Raw genomic sequence first — 17,006 nt, 5'->3', positions numbered from 1 at the left:
AGGTAAGACAAATTCCAGAGCCTCCATTAATGACCTAAGAGCATAGGTTACAGAAAAAAAAATTGCTAACTTTCCTTGGTGGACAGTTTCTTCAATAAGATGAAAATTAAATGACCATAAATCAGTAAACATTCTTTAAGCACTTGCTATATTACTTGCTATATTGTGCTACGTGTTGGGGAATACAACTAAAAAGAGATAGATAGTAGCTTCCCTTGAGGAACTCACATTCTTACTAAGGAAGGCAACATGTAAGAAGAAGCTAGAAATGCATATGGGAGGTAGTGATAAAGGTTTGAAGAAGGAAGGTGGTGGTAGAGAACTGACACCTAGGTGCCCTGAGTGCTCTTCTTAAATGGGAGATCTGGGAGAAGCCATCATGCAGAGGAAGAGGTCCAGAGGTAAAGGCTACCATCCAAATGTGAGTTCAGGGCTCCCTAGGGTGGCCTGTATACATACACATCAATTATATATAATAAATAACATAGAATAACATGATATACAATATGTAGTATATAGTATAATCTATAATTGTAAAGGGTTAACAAGTTTCTAATAACTATTGTGTTGTTTATAATTACTTTTGTGAAGAGTGAATCAAAATCTCTTTGTCTATCAATGAGCAACATTTAAGTTAATCAATCAAAACATAAATACCCCTAGTTCACAAGGCACTAAATAATGTGGGAGACAACTCCAGACGCCACAACCTTCCCCTCTCTCCTCTTCCCCCCCCCAAGCCTTCCCCCACAGCAGTACTAGGCAAATTGAAAGACTTCAATTGTTCCCTTAAAGTGGGGAAGAGATAGGAAATGATGTGGGAAAAGGACTATTAAAAGTCCCAAACTTCCTCTCCAAAGGACTTCTCCTTTTGAACTTCTCCTTTGGAGTTCATCTTTAGAGTCTCTCTGCATTGGTGAGATGGCCTGGAAGAGGAGACTTTTTTTACTGGTCCTGTATCAGCTTGCTGGATAAGTAGCTGACCTTCCTTTCCTGGCATCTGGAAAGATTGGTTCTGGAGATTCCTGCCTTGTCTTTGGAGGAGTCTGCATTTGTGGAACCCTAGCTGAAGATACCTTTGGGACTTCTGGCTGAGGATTATTGGGAAAATCCAGTGAAGACAGAGTTTTCGGGAAGCCCTTCTGAGACTGAGTTTGGCTTCTCAGGAGAAGGGCTGGTAGGCTTATTAGAATGTCTCTTCATCTACATTTTTCCACTTTCATTCTTTCCACCTTTTGTGAATAAAGCTGCTAAAAGTCATTTTGGCTTAAGCTGTAATATTTTTAAATAGACAACCACAATATTACTTTAGAATTTTCATATTTAGCATAAAACCTAAATTTAAATTCTTACACTTTGGAACATGAAGATAATGGAATGTTGATATATGTCTATGTTGCAAAGATTTCACTGCAAAAGGTCAGCACTCCTGGAACAGTGACCTCATATGCCTCTATCTGATTGAAGTTGTACCCCAGTGCATTCCAAAAGACTGACAGTATATTTCTTTCACTGGGTAGACATTTCCCAAATTATCAAATCCCTCCCTGTTTTGGAAACATTCTATAAGCCTGTACCATTTCTAGTTTACTTAGGGAGGGGGACATGGTGGCTATTCAACCCCTGCACACCCAACATATATTGTTTGCTTTTGAATTCTCTCAACAGAAATAAGCATCTTTCTTAAAGAGCTGTATATTTGGTTTTAAAGGTTGACAAAATTATGTAGTTAGATACTATGTATGCTTGTATGTGTATATGTATCTACTTTTAGATACTTAGACACATCTCTGTTTACTTATATATCTTTTGTGCTGTAATTGCTACTATTTTTCCTAGCCAGATGTAACATGGGTAAAAAAACAAAAAAGTTGATGAAAATTGTCTTTGGGTTGCCTCTGAAGTGGCTCTGGAGATTTTATCTCCTATAATATAGACCCTTCAGTTTTTGTCACTTGACTTTCTTATTGTATATGCTGCATCAGACATCCACTCCATGTTAGCTGAGCTTTTCTATGGGTACATTTATTTTAGTGGGATATACTTCTGTGTGGAGTAGAAGTTTAAAAAGACCTTGAGGTACCAGGATTTACCCATTTTAACCACTTTTCAAAATGAGAAGGGAGGGAGGGAGAGAGAGAGACAGAGAGAGAGACAGAGAGAGAGAGAGAGAGAGAGAGAGAGAGAGAGAGAGAGAGAGAGAGAGAGAGAGAGAGATGGTGCAATGCTTCAAGTCATTGACTTAAGACAAATACCTAAAGATTTACAGTAAAATCCCTTATTTACAGGACAATCCTCATATAATTAAGCTTCCCTGAAGGGATTATGACATTTTTACAATGATTAGAGACAGAATTTTCCTTTTGTGTGAATGGAGTAAAGTTTACAGAGCCTGGGATGAAGTGTGATTAAGAGGTCTTTATATTTCAAAGAGGGTGGGGTAATCTTGTCTTGAAAGGAGAAGGATGGGGGAAGACACCAGCTTTACTAACTTTCATTCCGGTCTTAGAAGTATTGATCTTGGACATAATTAATAATGATTACTTTGAGAATGTTAATTGTAAAATTAGGGTTGTTGACTGATTATTATTTTATTTTATTTTAGTGGTCACCAGGGATTTAAATTCAATCCCAATAAAATTCTGTAAAAATAGACTTGAATCCAGGACTTCAATCCCCGGAAATCCTTGCTCTACTTCCCCAGAATGCCCTCTAATCTCACTGAATTCTCACCTGGGCAGAGAGCAAGATGGGGTATTTAAACCTGGTTGTGAATAGGCTCGGGCTCTTTTCAATTTCCTTTTGGAGCAGATGTGTCTCTTTCATGATGTGAGGTTATCTTGTCTAGGCCTCTATGGCCTAGACATGTGCTTTCTTATTCTGTATTTTCTTTAATCCTTAACCTTTAATAAACTTCATAAAAATATAATACTCCTTGCAGAGAGAAACTGATTTCTATCTTGCCTCAGTCTCCCCTAAATTTTAATCCTTACAATACTCAAGTTAGTTTTGGATTTTTATGGTGTTTTACTTACAATAGTAGGAAGAAATACAGGAGAAGAGAGAGAGGAAAGGGGTATAAGATTTCTCTGGCTTAGCCTATGCCAAGGGAAGTTCAGAGGCTTCAGCCACAAGGCCTCCTCAGGGGTCTTCTAGGAGGATAGTGTTTTAGGAGGTAAAGGAAAGGAGGAATCAGCAGCCACTCACCAAGGTTGCTCAGGGAAGATGCCTTACCTAAACCACACTAATGCCAAGAACACCACCATGAGCTCCCAACACCAAACCATGAGAGCCCAATGTCTCTGAGAGAGCACAGAGAGGAAGTGATTAGAAATATATAGACATTTCTTTGCATCACTTCCTGTATCTCACATGTACCGATGATAGCTTAAGCTTGGCTTAAGACAGTCTGAGGGATTAGTCAATTGTTTCTGATTTGTCACTTGCTAGCACATGTGGTCATAGGCCATCCTCCTCAACACTGAATCCTTAAGTGGGGGTGTAGACATTCCTGGTTGCTAGAATTCTAAAGACTAAGCAGGGTGGAGTAAAACTAAAATTCACAGAATAATTCACTAATTTCTCACTCCATACACTAATGAAGTCAAATTTACAGAATTTAATCCCTAGTGAGTCAATTAGACCCATTGTATTTTAAAATGTCTGTTCACTTTGTTCACTTCACTTTGCATCACTTCAAAGGAGTCATTCCAGGTTTTTTGTTTGTTTGTTTGTTTGTGTGTGTGTGTGATCATCTTCATTATTCTTTTATGGCAAAATAGTATTCCATCATAATCACATACAACTATTTTAGCCATACCCCAATTAACAGATATTCTTTCAATTTCTATTTTGCCACAACAAAAAGAGCTGCTCTAAATATGTTTGTATAATTGAGTCCTTTTTCTCATTTTTTTGACTTTGGGATAAAGACAGTATTAGAATTGCTGGATCAAAGGATTTATAGGAATGGATTTTTAATTTTAAAAATTCAGTTGATATCATTTGTCCTCTAATCTCTAGCATTTTTAATATTCACCTAAATAGAAACTGTTTATAATAGAGATGGAAAGAACATATTTCATGATTCCATCAACAAAATAATCCAATTTAATTTTTTTATTTTTAGTTACATTTAAAATTTTTAGTTACAGTAAAAACAATTTTCACATTCTTTTTTCAGAAAATACACATAAGCATAACTTCCAAATTCTCTCTCCTTGTCCTCCTTTCTCACTGAGATGGAGTGAGATATTCTTCCTCTTCAGAATTGTTTTGCTTTTGACCACCGCCTTCCCCAAACTGCTCTCCCTAATATCAGGGTCACCTCCTTTCTTATTCCTATACCCTCCTATTTCCTTGTAGGACAAAATACATATTTAAATTCAAAGGAGTGCATGTTATTTTCTCTTTGAGCCAATTCTGATGAGTGTAAAATGCACACATTGCCTGTCACCCCTCAGATCTTCCCATCCACTAAAAGTTTTGCTTTTCACTTCTTTTAATTGGCATAATTTATTCAACTCTACCTCTCCCTTTCCCATCTTCCCAAGGGCATCCCTCTTTCTGACAACTTAATTAATTCATTATTTTTTAGATATTACCCCATCATGGTGAATTCATACCCATTCTGTGACAAGGAAATCACTTTTAAAAGACTGATATATATTAATTTAAGGTGGCCAAGGAATTCAGCTATGTAATTCCTTAATGAAAACTCAAGTCAGCCGTCAACCTTTTATAGAGTTTTAATTACAAACAGGAGGAAGAAAGGAATTAGAGATAGAGAGATAGAGAGAGAGAGAAAGGGGAGAGAAGGGAATAGGGCTTAAATACCCCTTCTGTTTAGGCGGGCCAAAAGGCCCAAGCCCTTAGATAGCTGGGGCAATGAAAGGAGATCAGTCCCTATTACTCACGTGACCAAAAATCTCCGGGGCCCCCACCTTCAGCTTCCTTCAGCGCAAGCTTCTCATAGCACACCGCAACCACTCCGACCAACTCCTCAACACCTCGAGTCTTCTGCTCCCCCTATCCTTAAGGAAACCATCCAAGTTCCCTCCCCTCAGTCCTCACATCTACCAATCACCTGTCCATCAATTTCCCTGTGCCAATGGAGGCTCTAGCTTAACCCAGGACCGCCCAGAGGTCTCTGGCTTAGCACATGTCTGTTGAAGGTCATATTTTCAAATAATTAAATCTTTGATCCTTTGCTACAGCCCTTTCTAAATTCTGTTAACCTGAGTAGGGTAGAGATTGGAATAATTAAATTTTGATCTAGGCTGCAGCCCTTACTCAATCCTGTTAGGACTGAATAGGGTGGAGATTGATTCCAAGTATCTCCATTGTATCAATTCTAAAATCAATCATGACTCAAAGAAATTCCTGTTCTATGCTTAAGCATAGGTCAAAGCCCTTTCCATTGTTCAGCAAAAGGTTTCTGTCCTAAAGTAATCTTAAGAAGGGAGGAGAAGGAACCTCCCATGCCAATGGGGTTCACATTCCAATAGTCAAGACCCACTATCAATAGGAAATGTTTCAAGTATGAAATTTCCCAATGGTGAAATTTCCAACATTTATAAGTCTAAGAAATTTTGAGGTTTACAATTCCTTCTCTCTATGTATACTTCTGACTGCCCTAAGAATAATAAAGTTGTTAGGAGTTATAAGTATCATCTTCTCATGTAGAAATATAAACAGCTTAATCAAATTTCATCTCTTATTTCTCTCTCCTGTCTACGTTTTTATGCTTCTCTTGAGTCTTTCATTGGAAAGTCAAATTTTCTGTTCAGGTATGGTCTACTCATCAGGATCATTTAAAATTCCTCTATTTCATTAATGTGCCAATTTCCCCCCCGAAGGATTATAGTCATTTTCTCTGGGTAAGGGTTTCTTGGCATAATCGTAACTCCTTTGTCCTCTGAAATATTATATCCTAAGGCCTCCTCAGACCCTTTAATGTTGAATCTTCTAAATTTCATGTTATCCTGACTGAGATATTCTAATATATGAATTGTTTCTTTTGAATGGTTGCAATGTTTTCTCCTTGACCTAGGGACACTGGAATCTATCTATAGCATTCTCTTTCAGGAGGAAATCAGTAGATTCTTTCAATTTCTATTTTACCTTTTGGTTCTAGGATATCAGGATGATTTTCCTTGCTAATTTCTTGAAATAGGATGTCAAATCAATTATTTTGATCATGGCTTCAAGTAGCCAACTGAGTCTTTTTTAAATTATTCATTCTTTTATTTATTTTAGATTTTATTAAATTTATTAATTTAGAACATTTTTCCAGAATTACAATAATCAAGTTCTTTCCTTCCCCTCCCCAAATGCCTCTCATATCTGACACACAGTTCCACTGCGTTTTATATGAGTCATTGGTCAATACCTATTTCTATATTATTGATATTTGCAATAGGGTGATCTAGCCCAATAATTCTTAAATGATCTCTCTTTGATATGTTTTCTAGCTCAGATGTTCTTCCAATGAGATAGTTAATATTTTCTTCCATTTTTTTCATTCTTTTGATCCTATAATATTGTTTCTTGATGTTTCAAGGGGTCATTGGCTTTTACTTTCTCATCTGAGATTTTTAAGAAATTATTTTGTACAGTGATTTTTATATCTCCCTTTCCATTTGGCCAATTCTACTTTTCACTGAGTATTTTTCTGTAATGAATATCTGTACATCTTTTTTTTTCCTTTGTCCAGTACTGCTTTTTAAGGACTTTTCCCCTTCATTAAGTTTTTGTGTCTTTTTTTTTTTCAATTTGTCCTGCTCTGTTTACTTTTTTAGGAGTTATTTCCTTTTTAGAAAAATCTGAATATACATAAGTTGATATAAAGTGAAGTAAGTGAATCAAAGGAAGAGTGTGACAGAAATATATCCTGATGACCAGCTATGAATGATCTAGTTAAATCAGCAATACCCAAGAGAATCCCAAAGATTCATCAAGAAAAATGCCATGTACCCTTGAAGAAAGAACTGGAATCAGAATTCAGACTGATTTATACTTTATTTTATTTTCTTTTCTTTGGTTTTTTAATTGTCATTTGAAATCTTTTCCAAAGAATGATCAATATGGAGAAATGCTTTATATAATGACCCATGTAAAATCTATAGAAGATTGTCATCTCAGGGAAGAGAAGGAAAGAAAGGTCAGAATAAGGGAGAAAATTTGGACTTCAAAACTGAAAAAAAAAGTATGTCAAAAATTGTTTTAACATATATTAGGGGAAAATAAAACATTATTTGGACAAAATAAATAGCTATGAAAATAAGATTACATGTTAAAAAAGAATTAATTTTCTTCAGTATTTTTATGCTTATATTACAAAGCTTTTCACTCTTTTTTTGTGATGTTTTGGCATCGCTCTCACTTATTTTCCCAATTTTCCTTTATCACTTATTTGATTTTTAAAATCCTCTCTGAGCTCTCTGTTTTTTTTTTTTTTCAGACTGAGGTTAATTTACTTTTTCTTTCTTTTATCGGGAATGGAGGGGTTACTTTCAATGTAGCTATTTTGACTTTATGGTCTTCTTCAGAGTTTATGTTTTTACCTTTCCTGTTTTGTTAGTAACTTTTTATGGTGAGGTTCATTTTTGTTGTTTACTCATAATCCTTCTTAGTTTATTGATCTTCAAATTTGTTAAAGTTGGGATCTGCTCCTTGAGTGTAGAGACACTATTCCATACTTCAGGGATTTTTGTGGTGATATTTTCAGAGCAAATTTTTGGCGTATGAGTTTATAGCTCTTTAAAGATAATAATATCAAAATAATATGATCTAAGGAGAGCTATGAGCACTGATCTCCTGTCCTCTATTCTTTTCTAAGATTAATGACAAGCATTCCTTTCCTACTGGAAGTATGATGTTCCTCTGTGGCTTCACAATCTAGGGTGCTACTTCTTTTTCTTTCCCTGGCACTGTAACCATGTATGGGTAATCACAGAACCCTACACACAGTGCCAGCAAAGGGCCCTCTATAATCTGCTTCTTACCATTTTCCCAATCAACTTAGCATAGGTGGACTAAGACCTTGGTTGCTTATTCAGTCACTCTTAAGTCCTATTGATGACCTGCTTGGATACTGCCTGCTCTAAGCTCACCCCAGGGAATCTGACCTTTCCTGCCTACCTTCTAATTTTTCTTGGGGTGAAAATTGTTCTGATTTATCCTTTTCTTTGTTCTGCTTCTGCAACATTCATTTTGAAGTATTTCAAAGTTATTTGGAAGAGAACTGGATAAAATTCAGTAGTACATCTACCTTTAACATTTAAATTTCTAGATTTTTAAATAATGAAATCTCAGGATTAAATATTTTAAAGTTTTATAATTCATTCAAATAATTTGATTTTAAAGAACAATCTAGAGAAAATTAAAGGTTTAGACTAAGATCAAATAGCTGGTTAGTTGACAGCATGAGAGACAATTCAAATTTAGCCATAATTTATATGTAGTCCTGAAAAACCAAATTTTTATTTTTAATTTTAGTCATTTAAATACATTGTTGAATTAAATTCTGTTTCATAATTTAATGCCTCACATAATCTGTTATTATATTAATGCATTCTCTTCAAAGGTTAAAATTGTAGTCCATCACTACCTGTGAATCCCGGTAGACTCTCATTCACATCCTTTCATAAATTCAGTCAACAATCTGGGGGATATATTTGCTCTCTCAGCAGCATTAGTACACCACTGGAGAAAATGAGTTTATCTATCATGGATATTTTGCTGTCATAATCCAAAAGGCTCTTATTTATTTCAGTTCTGATGTATGATGGTATTGTGAATTCCAAAACTACTCAACCCTATTCAAACCATTCTTTAGAGGATGGGATTTGGCTATTTCCTGATCAATAACAATAGAGATACTTGAAATAACAGAATCGGGTCTTGGAAACTACAATCTCCACCCTACTCAGGGTAACAAGATTTAGGAAAGGCTGTAGCAAACCTCAAGATTTAATTATTTGAGAATATGGCCTTCAATAGACATGGGAAAAGGGGACAGACCTCTGGATGATCCTAGGTTAAGCTAGAGCCACCATTGGCACAGGGGAGACACAGGAAGTGAGGTAGAGGAGAGCTGTGAGGAGAGTGGTGGTTGGAGCTTAGGGCTTGGAGTGGAGGCCCTCAGACTGTTTCTCCATTTTGGTCATGTGAGTGATAGGGACTGATCTCTTTTTTTTGCCTCGGCTATCCAAGGCCTTGGGCCTTTGGCCCAGCCTAAGTGGAGTGGGTATTTAAGCCCTATTCCCTTATCTCCCTTTTCCCCCCTCTCTCTGTTTCCCTCTAATAATTTTCTTCCTCCTGTTTGTAATTAAAACTCCATAAAAGGTTGACTGCTGACTTGAGTTTTCATTTAGGAATTACATAGCTGAATTCCTTGGCGACCTTAAATTAATATATATCAGTCTTTTAAAGTGATTTCCATCTCACACCTGCTTGTCCATCTGGAATGTTCTATACTACTGGTAGTCCTCTTTCTCTCCACTATGAATAAGGTGTTATTTCTCACACTGACACCAACTAGTTATATGAACTTGATAACCTTCAGTGCTCTAGGAAACTCTCTATATCAAAAATTTACAGTTAGTACAATAACTCCCTTGACCAAAGAAAATTTCCTAACTTGGGAGTTCTATAGAGAAATGACATCATAGATCCCATTACCATTCCTAGTTTTCATATGTCAGAAGCAATACAAATAAAGGTAGTGATGTTGAGTGGTGTCTCTCCCTCTTCAGAAACTGTAGGAAAAATTAGACATTCAATGTACTTAAAAACTTCAATTCCAAAATTCTATTCTTTCCCTTCAGGTATATTATTCATAACAAACACACACCATGCTGTGCTCAGTATTTAAATAGTACCAATTAGAGCAAGAGAGAATTAGCAAGGCTTAAGTCTACTTGACACCCTGTCATTTAAAGTAACAGTTCTCTAGTTTGGATATGATATGGGCCAGCTAGATGGCCCAGTAGAAAGAACACTAGGCTTGGAGATAGTAAGACCTAAAGTAAAATCTGGCCTCAGACAACTTTCTAGCTTTGCAACCCTGGGCAAGTCACTTAAGCTGGTTTACTTCAGTCTTCTTTTCTATAAAATAAGCTGGAGGAGGGAATTGGACCCAACTGAAATGATAGAACAAGAGTGAATCATTATTTCAACTCTTAATATTATTCAACATTTCCTATTGAAGAAAGTGACCTGAACCATTGGTCCAGGCTAAGCCACTGAGCGTAGATAGTGAAGGCAGAACAGTCATGAATCCAAAGTACTTTCATATGAACTGAGGTAGTGAAGTGACACAGTGCCTGAAATAGGAGAGCCCAGAGCAGGGGACTTGCCCAGCCCAAGCCACTTGGTGGAGGCAGGGAAGCAACAGAGTAGGGACAAGTCTAATCCACAAAACAACAGGGGAAGTAATTACATGGGGAGCTGAATATAGCTATACAAAACAACTGCCAGCCTCCCTAGAGCAACCCAGTAAGACCATTCCCTTGAAAAATATACCATGAGAAAGAAAGGCAGCCACACCTTCCCCAAGTAGCAGAGAAGAGTACTTCTCAAACATAGAACATTGCTTTTCCTACTCTAAGAGCAGAGAAGACCCTTAACATATTGATAAGGTAATGTGGGGGAAAACAAACAAAAAAACCTAAAAAGATGATGAAAAGACAAAGGAAAAAACTGACTTTAGAAAATTGCTTTAGTGACAGAAAAGATCAAAATATAAGCTCAGAAAAAGACAACAATGACAAAAATGGATTTTGTGAAGCCTCAAATGAAAGTGTGATAGAATATCAGGCACCAAAAAATCTCTGGAAGAATTTAAAAATAGTTAAACATCAAATACGAAAATAATTGACAGAAAACCTTAACGGGTGTGGTGGTGGTGGAATTCATCGAAGAAATCAATTCCCTAAAAGCCAGAATAGGCTAAAGGGAAATGGAGGCACAAAATAAATAGAAGAACACAAAACCCAAAGTAATAGAATGGACATATAGAAATTGGTGCCCCCCCAAATAACTGAAAAATTCTCTTATCAAATAAAAAAGAGAAACTGAGGCTCCAAGCCAAAAATAAACAAAGAATTAGGTTTATTGTAAGAGGGCCAAGTCTCACAATAAAGCCAGACTTCTGGTCAAGATCCAAAGAGCCCAAGCACTGTGAGACCTTCTTTTATCCCCAAGGAATACCAATACCCAAAATTATTTCATATAACTAGAAAAAATAGTAAAATACATCTTAAAAAATAAAAGGAAGATAATATCAAGGAAATCAATGAAGAAAAATATGTTGGAAGGAGACCTAGCTGTATCAGAGCCCAAAGTATGCTAGAAAGCAGTAATCATCAAAATAATCTTGTACTGGCTAAGAAATAGAGTAGTGTATTAATGAAATAGCTTATGTACTCAACACAGTAGTTAATGACTATAGCAATTTATTGTTCATTAAACTCAAAGATCTAGCTTTGAGGGGAATAATTCCCTATTTGACAAAGACTGCTGGGAAAACTAGAAAACAGAAAGACAGAAACTAAGCATAGAGCAATCTTACTCCAAACACCAAGATATAGTCCTAATGAATCCTCCATCTAGTTATAAAGGATGATACCACAAATAAATTAGGGGATCACAGAAAAGTTTACTTGTGACTTATGGGTAAGGGAAGAATTTAGGATCAAAAAAGAAATAGAGACCACTTTGAAAAATGAAATACATAATTTTGATTACATTAAATTAAAACAGTTTTGTACAAATAAAACCAATGCAATCAAGATTATAAGGTAAACAAAAAATGGTAAATAATTATAGCAAGTGTCTCTGACAAGGCTTCATTTCTCATGTATATAGAGAATTGGGATGAATTTACAATAATACAAAGAATTGTATACTTTGGTAAAATTTGGGGAAATGATCAAAGGATACAACAGACAGTTCTCAGATTAAGAAATTAAAAGGATCTATTAGGCATATGAAAAAATGCTCCAAATCACTATTGATTAGAAAAATGTGAATTAAATCAACTCTGGAATACCACCCTACAGCTATCAGATTTATGTATAAAAAGGAAAATGTTGGAGAGAATGTAGAAAAATTGGGACATTAATATACTGTGTTTTTAAAAATATTTTTTTAGAATATTTTTTTTCATGGTTACATGATTCATGATTTTTTTCCCACTCTTCCCTGTCTTGGAGCTGACAAGCCATTCTGCTGAGTTATACATGTATCATTATTCAAAACTTATTTCCATAATCAATCATATGTTTTTCTTCTGTGTTTCTATACCTATAATTCTTTCTTTGGATGTGGACAACATTCTTTCTCATAAGTTCCTCTGGATTGTCCTGGATCATTGCATTGCTGCTAGTAGAAGTCTATTACATTTGATTATGTCACAATGTATCAGTTTCTGTGTACAATGTTTTACTGGTTCTGCTCATTTTGCTCTGCATCAATTCCTGGAGGTCTTTAAAATTCACATGGAAATCCTCTGGTTCTTTATTCCTTTCAGCACAATCCCCAATTGATGAACTCCCCCTCATTTTCCATTTTTTTGTCACCACAAAGAGCAAGGATATGAAATTTTTTGTATATGTATTTTTTCTTATTTGTACAAGAATATTTCCTTATTTTGGGTACAAACCCAGCAGCAGTATGGCAGGATCAAAGGGTATACACTCTTTTAAAGGTCTTTGCGCATAATTCCAATTTGCCCTCCAGAATGGTTGGGTTAATTCCCAACTCCATTAGAAACGCCAATAAAATGTTAGTGAAACAAATGAACTGACTTACATTCTGGAAAGAAATATAGAACTATGCTTAAAGAGCTATAAAACTCTATAAAACCTTTAATCCAGCAGTATCACTAGTGGATCTTTATCCCAAAAATTTCAGAGATGAGGAAAAAGGAACCACATCTACAAAAATATATTTTAAAAGCTATTTTTTTTAGTGGCTAAGAATTAGAAACTGAAGGGTCATACATGACTTGAGGAATGGATGAGCAAGTTGTGTTATATAGTTGTAGTGGAAATTGCATCATATGACGTGGTTAATAGGAAGAATTTTAAACAACTCAGAAAGTCAATATTAAAGTGAAGTGAGCAGAATCAGGAGAACAATGTATAAAGTAACAGAAATATTATACAATGATCAACTGTGAAAGACAAAACTATTATCAGCGGGGCAAGTTCCCAAGATATTCCCAAAGGATTAAGGATGAAAAATGCTATTCACAGCCACAGAAAGAACAGAGTCTAATTATAGATCAAAGCACGCCATCTTCCACTTTATTTCCTTCATGAGTTTATTATTATAGATGTTATGCGACTTCTATCACAGCATGAGTAATATGGAATTATATTCCATAAAGCATTAATACAACCTATGTCAGATTATCACCCAGGTGAAGGGTCAGAGGAGGGAAGGAGGAAATCTGAATCCTAAAATGTCAGAAAACAACAATAAAATAAACATTTTTAAATGATCAATAATTTCTATATAGAAATAACAACAGTAAACACAATCACAACAACCATAAATGCAACCAAAAAACTCAGAGAACCTTGAAGGTCTTGTCCTTATGTATTAAAGAATCTGTCCTTTTTGAAGTGGGGAATTTATACTGGAAGTCATAAGCAAAAAGTATACATGATGGCAAAATAGATTCTTTCCCAAAATCTTGTAGTTCTCCCACTACTGAGATGGTACTTTTTTTTATAGAATAAGTTTTTTTTTTCCTCTCACTACCAACCCTGAACAATATGGATCACTCTAGTTGTATTAGTTTGAGCAATTGTCATGAAATCTTCTGTCATTAGCCATATAGCCAGCATAATATCTTCACTATTATAATCAGGAGTTCATGATCTTATGAAAAAGAGACAGCAAGAAAAGAGAATAGCACATGTAAATGTGGAATCCAGTATCAACCATCATTAAACTTGTGGATAAAATCATCAAACTTTTGATATATGTTTTGCCTAAGATCTAAGGTATTTTTATCAATTTAAACCTATGAAAAGGTAAATAAGGGAAGCAAAATAAAGATCTTCTGCTCAAAAGTATGCACACATTACAAGTGAACACAATTATACACACATAAGGAAAGCCACCTAAGGAATCAGATATGTAATATACCAAAATTAGTATGCATAAATAGATATTATCTGAATCTCTTGTCAAAACAATCAGCTCCTCAGGGATAACAGAATCATCATTTACAAAACACTCAATGTAACAGTAAAATGGCACAGAGGATAGAATAGTGGACTTGGAGTAAGGAAAAGTGGAAAATTTTATAATAATTATTATAATTATTTGTATATAAACATGATTGTATACTTATGTAGATGCATTTATATAGTACTGATTATATACTAGGGACTGTGCTAAACATTCTACAATTATCAACTCACTTGATTATAAAAACTACCTGGGTAAAGCACTTTAATTCTCCATTTTACAGATGAGGAAACTGAGGCAGAAAACAGCTAAGTGACTTGCCTATGGTCACCCAAAATATAAATGTCATATCTCACATTTGAACTTAGGTCTTTCTGACTTTAGGTTTGATGCTTTAAACATAATAATACATCGATAATGATAATAATGATGATAACTAGCATTTATATAGTATTATAAGATTTCCAAATGTCTTACTTTTATAACATCGCCTTTGATACAACTCTCCTGGGAGGCAGGTACTGTAATTTTCTCCATTTTACACATGAGGAAATTGAGACTTGTAGAGATTAAATAACTTGCCCAGGATTATATATCTCAGTTACAAATCCTCCAATTAAATATAATTGTGTTTAAAAGATGGACTTACTCTATAGCAAAGAAAAACACAATTTAAGCTTTCTTCAAAGAAAAAGTTTCTTTTTTCTTTTCTGATTCATGTTGCCCTCTTATATCCTTACTTGTCTTCAAGACATGTTTTAATACCCTGGTTTTACTAACCTTTTATAAACTGAATATAGTTTGGGAGGATATACATTTCTTGGGGTCAGAAGCTCCCATTCTATTTTACATGATCTCTAAATAGGAAGGAGAAAACAAACAAACAAAATGAAATCAAATTTATAGAGCCTATTCAGCCAGATGTTGACTGATGCTATATCTTTCCTACAGTAATTAAGGTATAGTGAGTTATGGAGAGCTGGTGACAAAGGTGAATTCGTGAGGTTGATCAGAAGGTGATCTAATTTCTGCTTGTTGCTGTCAGTGCAAGGCTTCCTAACAAACCCTTCCTCCTCTTTCATCACCCCCTCTACTTGAAATTCTCAACTAAATAACAATTATCTTCTTTACAATACACAGAAATGAGAAGGTCTAAGGGAATTTCAAAATATGTACTTAGGAGAGTTATTGCTTCCAATTAGGAAAAAAAAATCATCAGCATATTTTCAAAATCCTCTAATATGTTGTGCAAAAGTGCTTTCCTAAGCTCACAGTGCTGAATATTTGTGAGAGTAGAATTTCTTGTATTGAATTTCTTTTTGTTTGTTTGTTTGTTTGATGTTTGTTTTTATGGCTGTTGATTTGTTCATTTAGGCAACATAAATGCTGCTAATGGACTGGGAGAGGAGAAAAAAGTTTCTTCTTTCCTCACGAGAACTCCATAGGAGAGGTCACAGAGTTCCATGGTGACAGGAAAAGTCTTTGGTTTCTTTTCTTAAACTTATTGAATAGGCAGCTCTTCCAGGCTTATTCTCTCATTGCCCCCAACACAGGTCCTTGTGCCTTGAAAACTAACAATTGGAGATTGTCTTTTCAAGTACAAGGCCAAAGGGACCAACAAAATGCTGCATTATCCTATAGCATGGGTCACTCAGCCCATTTCTTTCCTCCAGAATAGTCTCCCCTTGAAGAAACAAGTGGGACTCCCTGATTGTTCCCAACCTTACTCTCAAGGGTGAATTTTTAAAAAGATATCAACATAAATGATTCCAAACAAGATGAAATAAGGAATATATGTACCAAGTTGGAAGTAGATGACAGGAAAGTCATTGTCCAACCTACATATTGAAAAGACATTTATAGAATATAGATATAGTGACAGGTAAAGTAAAATGGTTTTAAAAAGTGCCAGATTCTTCTGAAACTACTTTAGGAATGATAAATCCTAGATTTGGTTGAGGCTGCTACTGAATATCTGTAAAACAAATTCCATATATATATATATATATATGTATATATATATACACACTCATACATACATATGTATGTATATAAACATGGATATTGCTGGGAAAATTAGAAATTATAGGATCAAAGACATCATAAGAGTTAGAGAAGATTGGGCAATGGCTATTGAAATGGACAGTGGACAATAATGGACAATGAAAAAGGCAAGCCTAGAAGCGATTTCCTTTTTTGGTTTCCCATATACTGAGAATCATTATTGAACTTGAGAAGATAAGAACCAATTAAGTATATATACAGAACCACTAGACAGAGCTAGGATGAGTCAAAGAAATCACTAAGTTCAATCACGTCTTTTGCAGATGAGAATAAAGCAAAACAGTGCCAAAGAGAAGTATCTTGATGAAGGTCACATAGCTAGGAAGTGTCAGATCTGAAACCAGATTGTATCTTTTACATTTATCATGATTTTTACAAATATATAGAATTAAGGTGATAGTGTATTGATTTAGAATCTTTTACCCTAGAGACTATATTTCCCACAGTCCCCTTTTTCTTTTCCTGTTTGTGTGTCTGTGTGTGGAGGAAGCTTTGACTTTCTTTTTCCACCCACATGGTCCTCTGGTTCCATGGCAGGAGAGAGAGGAGTGGCTCTTGGTTTTTGCTAGCCTTACTTCCTTATACTTCAATACATATTTATTAAATATTATTAAATATAATACTTGGAGTACTGGATATTAATTTTAGTTGCTACAATAGTAAGCAAGAAAATGGTTGCCATTCTTGTAGCCAAAGGTAGTAATGTTCTTTCCTTCTTTTTTCTTTTTTTTAAC

The sequence above is a fragment of the Monodelphis domestica genome, chromosome 1 (assembly GCF_027887165.1).
Source record: "Monodelphis domestica isolate mMonDom1 chromosome 1, mMonDom1.pri, whole genome shotgun sequence".
Taxonomy (NCBI): Eukaryota; Metazoa; Chordata; class Mammalia; order Didelphimorphia; family Didelphidae; genus Monodelphis; species Monodelphis domestica.
Note: the sequence above shows the minus strand (reverse complement) of the source record.